This window comes from Sorex fumeus, unplaced genomic scaffold (assembly GCF_029834395.1).
Source record: "Sorex fumeus unplaced genomic scaffold, SorFum_2.1 ptg000055l, whole genome shotgun sequence".
NCBI classification, from domain to species: Eukaryota; Metazoa; Chordata; class Mammalia; order Eulipotyphla; family Soricidae; genus Sorex; species Sorex fumeus.
In genome coordinates this window covers 17,070,632-17,080,965 of record NW_026606112.1, presented here as the reverse complement: position 1 = coordinate 17,080,965, position 10,334 = coordinate 17,070,632, and the positions used below count along the sequence as shown (strand labels likewise).

The window sequence follows — 10,334 nt, the reverse complement described above, 5'->3', positions numbered from 1 at the left end:
TCTCAGGGCTTAGTCCTGGCTCTTCTCACAGGGATTATTCCTGGCGGGTTCAGGGGACCATGTGGGGTGGTGGGGACTGAACTTGGGTTGACTGTATGTAAGACAAATGTCCTACCCACTCTACTATGGCCCTGGCCCTCTTTAAAACATTGACTGAGTTACTGTGATTTACAATACTGTTAATGATGGCTTCCCACGCACATAATTCCAACACCACATGATCACTAGCATACCCACCTCCCTTCCCAGGACTGCAACACCCCTCCCCCTAGACCTCTCCCTACCACTCAATTATGTGAACCAGCCTTTCATGGGAGTCAGCTTTATATATATATATATATATATATATATATATATATAGCTTCTCGGCCTTTTGGCTAAGATCAAGTGTAGTATCTATCTATATATATATATACTGCACTCTAGATCTACCCATTGCTGTAATGCAGGAATATTGGCCCAGAATCAACAGATGTGGTTTTAAAGAGAAGATGTAAGTTTACTTCATTAAAGCATGGGAGGCACCCCCCCCCCCATTTAGTATCTGGGAATTGATCTCAATAGAAGCAATTAATTTCATTTTTTAAAATGTGTCCAATTTGTGACCTTCGACATGCAGAATGTCTGCTCTGAGCCAGGTCTGCTGCTTGCTAAACACTCTGTAGAGGGTCTCAGGCCATACAGGACTGAGGGTGTCTCTGATGCAGTGTGAGAGGAAGGGCTGAGCACCGGGTGGATTTCATCAGTCACTTTCAATCTCGCCCATTGGACAGGTGGTCCATTGACAGGGAGACAATCAAAATAGATAATGGGGTGACTGGGGGTGGAAATGGCTAAAAAGAGGTCCTCAGCCCCCAAGCCCTACATGCACCCAGGCAGACTGCAGCATCAAGTAGGCCATTGCCACCTGACAGATGCCTTGTTCGGGCAGGTGCAGACACTGAGCACAGGAGTCTCATCCACGCGCACCACGGTGTGACTGGAGACTAGAACAGCCGGGACAGGGTACCAGGACCTCCTGGTGGGTGGTTGGAGAGAGAGCAGAGAGATTAGCACACGGTGGCAGGCTAGAGGCTAAGCAAAGCCACAAGATATGAGGGAACCATTGGGATAAGTCCAGGAAAGGTGCAGGACACTTCAGACTAGGAAAATGCACACAGACTAGAGAGAGAGAGACTCAAGGATGGAGCCTGGACCTTGTTCACTGGAAGCGGTAAGTGGACCACATGGGACGAGACTGGGATGTCACATGGGATGAAGCAGCACAGGACCAGGATGAGTGGCATTGTACAAAGGTCAAGGAGAGTTCTGGACATTCGGGAGAGGAACCCAGCCCCACCTACTTCAACTGTACAATAAATTCTCAGTTCTTGACCTCATGAGTTTTTTATGTCAATCTTTCAGACAGTTCTCAAGAACCCACCAGTGCAGGAAAATCAACTCTGGCTAGCAATTCTCCTTTGCTGCCTTTATATGAGGAATTGAGGCGCTAAGGCTAACTTGCCCGGGCGTCAATCTAGCTGGTTTAGGGGCTGTTCTGAAGACTCCAGTCTATTTTTGCACAAGCTTTGTTAATTACCATGGAATCAATACTTCATTATCATAATGATGCTGCTTAACCCAGAACCCCCAACTCAGTGAATAACCAGCTTGGATACTCCCGCTTCCACTGGGGTCTATAGCTTGACTGGAGTTGGGGCTCTAAACTGGTCTCCACTGGAGAGGTTGGGAGGTCTCTGCATTAGGCTCCAGGTCCTGTGGGATTGGCTCCAGGCTGGGAGTTGAATCCTGGTGAGCCCCAAACCTATTCATCCTGGGATCCAGGAGAAAGGGCAATGGCCTTGGGGTATGCAGTTGCCTTGGGGCTAAGCCAAATGGAGCAATTAACACCACTCTTTGTGCTGTGACCACCAGGCCTTTGATGTGGGGGGCACAACATCTACTGAACGGGGAAGAGTTTGAGGTTCCCAGTGGGAGGGGGAATGGGTATTGCTTGGCTGAACTGCAAACAAAGGCAGCTATGCCTCCATCTTAGGAAAAACTGACTTCATTGTGATGAAACAAAGACTCCTTTCCGAGCCTTCCCTCTGCTTGTTTGCAACAACAGTGACTGATGCAGGGAACTGGCAAATACAGAACACAAAGTTCTCTCATCGCATCTCAACCCAGTTGAGTTCAGTGATGCCATGGCCCTCTGAGGAAATTTTAGCCTGAAAATTGTGGTGTGCTCCTGAATCTGGGAGGAAGTTAGCAGATGGTGTGGGGGTCAGTGGGAATATGGACCAGTCTCTGCGGAGAAGAGCTTTAATGAAGCTGTGAGTGGTCAAAACTATTCCTGGTGCCCACCCCCCGCCCCCAACCTTGATTACTGCCTCACCCCTTCTTTTTCCCCCTTCCCATCATTTGTGTTTCCTCTCCCACTTCTCTAACCCTTCAGAACATTTATCCGGTCCTTCAATCTTTTAAGCCACAGGCATTACTAATCCTTTCTGCTGGGAGAACATTGAGACCAGCTCATTGCTTTCATGGAATTTTCTTTTGTCAGGATATATATATATATATATATATATATATATATATATATATATATTTGCTCGAGCGGGCCCAGTAACGTCTCCATTGGAGACTTTGTTGTTACTGTGTCTGGCATATCGAATAATCTCGGTAGCTTGCCGGGCTCTCCGAGAGGGGCAGAGAAATCGAACTCGGGTCGGCCATGTTGGCTGCATGCAAGGCAAACGCCCTACCGCTGTGCTATCACTCCAGCCCATATATATATATATATATATATATATATATATATGTATCACCACCAAAGACACTGTAGCACTGTCCTCCCATCTCATCGATTTGTTCAAGCGGGCACCAGTAATGTCTCCATTTGTGAAACTTGTTACTGTTTTTTTGGCAGATTGAATATGCCACGAGGAGTTTGCCAGGCTTTGCCGTGCAGGCAGGATACTCTCAGTAGCTTGCCGGGCTCTCCGAGAGGGATGGAAGAATTGAACCCTGGTCCGCTGCATGCAAGGCAAACGCCCTACCCGCTGTGCTATCACTCCAGCCCTTTGTCAGGGGTAGGAAGATAAATTAATAAGATTTGGAGCTGAAGCCGAAGTACAGCAGGTTGAGCACTTACCTTAAATAAGGCAAACCTGGATTGGATCCCTAGCACCCCAGATGATGCCCCCCTGAGCATGGCTGGGAGTGATTCCTGAGTGCAAAGTCAGGAGTGACCCCTGAGCATCACCAGGTAAGAGACCCCCCAAAACTATAAGTAAACAAAATGGATGAGGTTTTTCACAGGGAATGAGGAAGCCCTCCTAGGAACTAGTTAAATGGAGAGGGAAGCAGAGAAGGGTCAAGAAGGGAGATGCAGTTGATTCTGGTTTGATCTCACATCATGGGGTCTCCTGGATATTTCTGGGTGCAGCCCCGGAGGCCTCAGCACCTCTAGGATGGTCTGGGCACTTATTGACACTGCAGAGTTCTAGCACTATAGCATCCTTAGGTCTTTGAGTTTAGGATGAATTGCTGCTGGGAGCCCCTCCCCTCCTCAACTGCCTGAGCACTACTTGAAACACCCCCCACCTCCCCACCCCCTCACCCCCCCCACCTCCCCACCAACTCCACTCCTTGAACAAAAGAAGAGATTCTGGAGACATCCAGTTGACAAAGTTCTACCCAAGAAGATATTCACTGAGTACCTAGTGAGCACAAGAGTATTTGTCGTTTTTTTAAAAAAAATCACTCAAGAAAGACTTGATCCTTAACCTTTGGGTGATTTCCTTTGAGTCCATGGCAGCTGCCGCTCTGTAGAAATAAGAGTCCGTTGCAGACACCAGAACGTGGTTGACCTGAGAGGTCTTCCTCCATGTTTCTCACATTCACTGCGTTACGCAGAGCGAAGTAGCTCTGCCTCCCTGCTTTTAGGAACAAAACCCACCCAGGCCGACCACAGACAACTCGCCAGTGCCAGGGTGTGATCTACCCTCATGTCTGGAGCATGGACAGTGTGGTTGGGCTTGGCAGGAGGAGAGGAGAGAGGAGGGGTGGGGTGGAGGGGAGGGGAGGGGAAAGTGGAAGTAGGCAGAGACGGAGAGGTGCTTACACGTCCTGTGCCCAGCAGAGTGAACCCTGCAGCTGCAGACACCTGGCTGCCCACCTCCCCGCAGGACTGTTAATCCCAGGTAGCCTTGATACCCTTATGGGCGGCCTACATGCATCACACAAATTTAAAGGTACCAAGGGACAACACTCATGTCCTCCCATCCTCTCGTTCCCCGTGCTCTTGCCCACCATCAATACCAGCTCAGTGGGTACCTTCCTGAGACCATCTCTGTGCAGATCGGAGCAGCCCCTGATGTTGTCTTGCTAATGTCTCCTAGCGCCTCACCTGCACACTCTGGCCCCCAAGTCCTCCCTCCTGGAGGCTTTAGTTCTGGTCCTGGGAACATGCCAGACAGACTCCAGAGCAAATGCATCCAAAGCCAAATGGGAAGGCGGTGGCTAACCTGGCCAGCTTCCTGGTCCTTGAATGACCTCACTGTGAGTCCAGGTCTACCCTGGTTTCCAGGCTGCCCTGCAGATTTCACTACTGGTACCTTTTATTGCCCTGTAATGAATGACCTTCCTTTCCTCATCTTCTTTGCCTTCTCTATTTTATCTCCTGTTGGAATTTCCTGGGATCATAAACCAAGGATATTTTCTTATATCCTTTTTTCAAAATTTGATTCAGAGGGAAAGAATTAGACTTATTAATATAATATCTACATATAGATAATGAATATCATACTATAGACATGCAATATTTATATGACCTTTACATCACACATGTCAGTATCATGTTATATATTGTACATGTACATATTATAACTTATATGTGACATATGTACACTGAACGTCTATCTCCCTCCAATTCTTGTTTTCATTTTTGGGGCCATATCTTGTGGTACTCAGGCCTACTCCTGCAGTCAGTGATTACTGCTGGCGGACTCATATGGGATAAGGTGGATCAAACCTCTGCCAGCGATGTGCAAGGCAAATGCCTTACTCACTGTCCTATCACCCTAGCCCCTTGTATCCCTCCAATTGTAATCAAATCTAACCCCAAGGTGACAACAATATTTGGAGGAGGTGTCTTTGGAAGGGAATCATCATGAATGAGATTAGTACCATTATATGAAAGTGACCCCAATGAACCAGAGAAACAGCACAGGAGATAAGGTTCTTGGCTTGTTGCCGCGCAATCCCTGGTCTCATATATGATCCCTTGAGCATTACCAGCACTCACTGCTAAGCACTGAGCCAGGAATATTTCCTGAGCACTACTGAGATGTCCAACCACCTAATCCCCCCAGCAAAAGTGACTCCATATAACCGTTTGTCCCATCATTGCAAAAGAATGGCAGTGAACCTGGAATGAGGTTCTTATTAGACACTGAATCTATTATGAAATCCTGGATTTTCCAGCCTCCAGACCTTGTGAGAAATAAATTTCTGTTGTTGACAAAGCACCCAGTCTATGATAATTTTTGTTACAACAATCTGAAGGAACTAATATGTATGTATATATATGTCCATTTTTTACATGATGGTAACTATTCTGCATCTTGATTTTATACTTGGTTGTATATCTTATTGATTGTTCTTCATCAGCATAGAGAGTGCTTTTGTTCTTTTATTGGCAGCATTGATTTTCTTGTATAGATATAGCTATAATATATGGACATCTGGATAGCTTTTTATTTTCCCTGTTTAGTTAAATATTGCTGAAGTGACTCATAAGCATGTGTATGACTTCTTCCAGGGGAACCATTGGGTCATGGGGCATGTTTATTAAATTTTTGATATGTATTGACAAATTATTCTCTAAAAACCAAATACATATAAATGCATATACATATATATACATATACACACATATGTATGTATGTATTTCTTTTTTTCACCTTTCTTTTCTCCAGCAAAGTATAAGAGCATAAACAGAGCACTGAAAAGAACCATGATTTGGTTTTGCTCAAAGCATCATTTCTTGGGGCTGGAGCGATAGCACAGCGGGTAGGGCATTTGCCTTGTACACGGCTGACCCAGGTTCAATTCCCAGCATCCCATATGGTCCTCTGAGCATCTCCAGGAGTAACTCCTGAGCGCAGAGCCAGGAGTAACCTCTGTGCATTGCCAGGTGTCACCCAAAAAGAAAAAAAAAGCATCATTCCTTTTCTGTACCTTGGAGGTAGACAGGAGCATAACTCCCTGGGGAGTAAATGTACTGGGAATTGCCCGGACAGAGCCCTTGGAGGTGTGTGCGTACAGCTGTATAGGAAAGCCGCTCTGTTCATCTGGAGAGTTAGAGTCCTGATTGGTTTGGTGGAAACGAATCCAAAGTTCTGTACTCTTCAGAGGTGAGAAATTGAGAGGCCACATGTATTTCCTTGGGAGAGTCTCGCTGAGCTTTAATAGGGACCCAGCACCCTAGCATTTGCTATGTGCCTGGTAGAGATGTGAAATGCCTTTAATGTGTGTTTTTATCATGTAACAACCACCTTATTAAGAGATGTTTTTAATCCCTATTTTTAAAGTGTGTGGATGTTGAGTCATAAAGGTCTGACTTGACTGCATGCACAGAGGGAAGCTGGGTCATTATAACTCCAGCTGCCCAGGCTAAAATCCCACCTCTCCTGACATGAGTGGGTAACCTTAGGCAAGTGGCCTTTCCTCTCTGGGTCTCAATTTCATTGTCTACAAAATAGAGACATTGTAGAGAGGATTAGCTACATCAATAGAACATGTTTGATAAACTGTGGGTATCATTATCATCTCAGGGACTCTTCAAGCAGAAACTTTAATCACTATTTTATAGTGCCCTGGTAATTCATTTTATGATGGCTATTATTTTTATAGACTTCACATTTTAATTTTTATCTTCTTTGGGGGGTGGGGTGGGGGAGAGGCGCCAAACCTGATGGTGCTCAGGTCTTACTCCTGGCTCTGTGCTCAGGTCCACTCCTGGCAGTACTTAGGAAACCACATACAGTGCCAGAGATCAAAGAGGGGTCAGTTGCGTGCAAGTAATGTGCTGACATCTCTGTATGACCTCTCCGACCCGATCCAGTTTATTTTTTTAAACTAAAGTTAAATGCATATTTCTAAGGTTGTAGAAAGAAGTGAAAAGGATTAAAAATAGGCTTATTGAAGACATTTCAAAGTACACCTGATAATGTTGCAGGAGGCACCCTCATGGCTGAGCATGGCTGGTTAGGAGGCTCTTGTGGGAGCAGATTACACCGCTGTGAGTGGCGCTAAGGAAAGCAAAAGTCCGCACCCACCGTTAGGCTCATCTGCGGAAACCCAGGCCGGCTGCATTCTGGAATAATTGGCTCACCTGGCAGCTTGAAAGGAGAAGAAAAAGAAGAGGAAGAAGACACAGCAGCCATGTAGCATGAATGTAATTCCCAATCTGAGTTATGCACTCTCATTTGCTTCATGTAATCTGAGCCAAATTTAAACATGTCAACATCTCAACAACTGCTGATCTTCCCAGTGCTCTACGATGCATCTGGCAGAAGCTCATTGAATGTTCTTCAATGATGGTGACGTCAACGTATTTACTAAAATATAGCGCATTGAAAAAAATAAATCATATATTGTGTGATGTCCTTTGGTCTGCGTTTGCATAAATTGGCACTCTGAAATCAGTTGGGAGATTTAAAAGAACGAGACTATGTTTTAAGATGTTCAAAGAATCATAATTGTAGAGCTTACAAACCAGTTAGTTCATTTCTCATTTTGAGTGGAGGAAAATTTAGTCCAAGATTAGTTTTTGGAGAGAGAGAGAGAGAGAAAGAGAGAGAAACAGTCACAGAGACAGGACAGATACAGAGGCAGGAAGACAGACAGACCAGACAGACAGACCAGACAGACAGACAGACAGACAGAAAAGAGCTTAAGAACCTAGAGCCCCTAGAAGAGCAGGGAGAGGGAACTGTGGAGATGATGGAGGCTTCAGAGCATGTCTCTCCCTCTTCTCTCCCATGGCAGCACCCTGTATAGCAGAAAGCCCTTCATTCTTTCTAAACTATTTTGTTTTGAATTTTAGTTTTGAGCGATCCCCGGCGATGCTCAGTGGCTACTCCTGCCTCTGCATTCAGGAATCACTCCTGGAGGAGTTTGGGGACCATATGGGATACTGAGAATCGAAACCTGGTGACCCACCTGCAAGGCAAGTGCCTTGCCCTCTGTATTATCTCTCTGGCTCCAGATCTTCATCCCGTTGCCCCATTTTAGTTTGCTCTGAGATGGAGGCGATATAACTTAGTTTAATAGAAAGGGCTCTAGGAAGAAATGCCTGTTGAAAGGAAAAGAGGAAGTAGGCTGGGGCAGCAGCAAACGCTCGACTGGGGGCATTTAATGTTTTTGCTTGTTTTGTTCCTGGGTCAGAGTGCTCAGGGTATTGATACCATACCAGGATTGAACCGGAGCCTCCGGCATGCACAGCGTGTTCTTGCAGGCCCTTTCACTGTGCTGTCTCCCCAATCCTGTATCAGGCATCGGAAACCAGGTGACCTTTCAGATTTGTCCCAAGTGAAGATATTCCCCATGTTTCCTAGACTTTTGCTGTGCTTCACCACAATCGGGAAAGCTGTGTTTCCTGAGTGAGCTGACAGCCCAGGGCTACACGCTGCAGCATTTTCGCTGCCAATGGAGAGCCTTCTATGTGCTAGCCCTGGCACCTTCCCAGGGCAGTGCTTGGCACACACTGAATCACTGTCTGTTGAGTGAAAGAGCTCTTGGAAGGCTTAGGACAGACCTTTGAGGTACGGAATGGCTGTCACCTTCACATCCTGCCCTAGAAAGAGAACTATGCACACTGCCGAAAACCTAATGGCATTATGCTTACATTGGAAATGTCCCAGTGCCCCTAGATTTGGTGGCATTCCGGAGACAGGCTACTCCTATGGGGCGTGGTTCTAAGACACTACTCAGAGTACCATGCGCCGAGTGATACTCTCGTTCCCCTCCTGGGATTAGAAAAAGCAAAATTTGCATCTCATCCCTTATTTGCAACTGAGCTATCTAAGCATGGGCAGGGTCTTCAGTCTGATCTTCAAACTGTGCAGGATCTTGCTCCATCCCCAAACTAGACAGCCCCTTCTGATGTGTAGTTTCCCAGATTTTAGAGTTTTAGCATTTTCAGTTACCATTTTAATTTACTATTTTAATGTATATGCTTTCAACAAGTTATGCTGAAATGGTAACATCTGAATTCATGCATTTATCATCTTCCCATAGTGATCTGAGATTTGGGACCACATCTCACTGACATCAACTCTTCTTCTATGATGTCAAGGCTAATCAATGAGACTGGCACAGTTATTCTGGTGTTTTGAATGGTTTGGTTTCACACTGGGAATTTTCTACCTCAACAAAATGATAGCCATTGTGTCTTTAGGGTCTGGAAGACATTCCTTACAAAACTACTTTATAAACTAGTTTACACTTAGTGTAGCATACATTAATTTCCTGAATTTAGTTTTTATATTAAACAGATTTTTAAAATATTGTTTTCTTTAAGGCATAAATAAATATTTTTCAGCCATAGCTTTAGTGGTTTTGCCTTACAAATTTCAACATCCAGAATTTTTGATTTTCTGTTTTTTCCCCTTGTCCTTGAATCTTTTCTATTTAAAAATTTAAAAAATCTTTATTGAGGTATTGTAATGGACAGTACTATTAGTGATGGCTTCACACATACATCATTTCAGTACCACACTCATCACAAGGACACTCACTCAGGTCCTTGGCACAGACTTGGAAGAGAAATGTAGAGTGTTGCTATGCTACAGCAGGAGACTCCGAGTCCTCTAGGTTCTTGGGGCACACGCATTGGTCGTGTTGGGGCAGTTGCAGGCCTGGTGTCTGGAGTTGGGCCCAAGTCAAGTTCCAAATGTTTCTCTTGCCAGCTCTGTGTCTGGGCAGGGACTCACACCCCAAACTTCTGTAAATTCCAAGAAGAGGAGAAACCATTAGGTCAAAATTTCTCAAATGGCTTCCTGGTTCATTTTGTTTGTTTTGAGAGCACCCCTGGGGGTACTGAGTGCTGACTTCTGGCTCTGAACTCGGGAATCACTCCTGGTGGTGCTCAGAATGGGGATGGGGGGCGACATGGGGTGCCAGGTATTGCATCTGTGTCAGCTACACGCAAAGCAAGTGCCCTACCCGCTATACTATCACTCTGACCCCTCAAATGAGTGTCAATCCAAAAACCAAATCCTTTCATGAGTCCCACCTCCTCCAACAGAGGGTGGTTGTGAGATGAAATGAGATTATACCTGAAC

At 45.5% G+C, this 10,334-nt stretch overlaps 1 pseudogene; it reads left to right on the top strand.

Annotated features, from left to right (window-relative positions):
• Nucleotides 1–357: 357 nt before the first annotated feature.
• On the top strand, nt 358–437 carry LOC130034031 (uncharacterized; annotated as a pseudogene).
• The last annotated feature ends 9,897 nt before the right edge of the window (nt 438–10,334 follow it).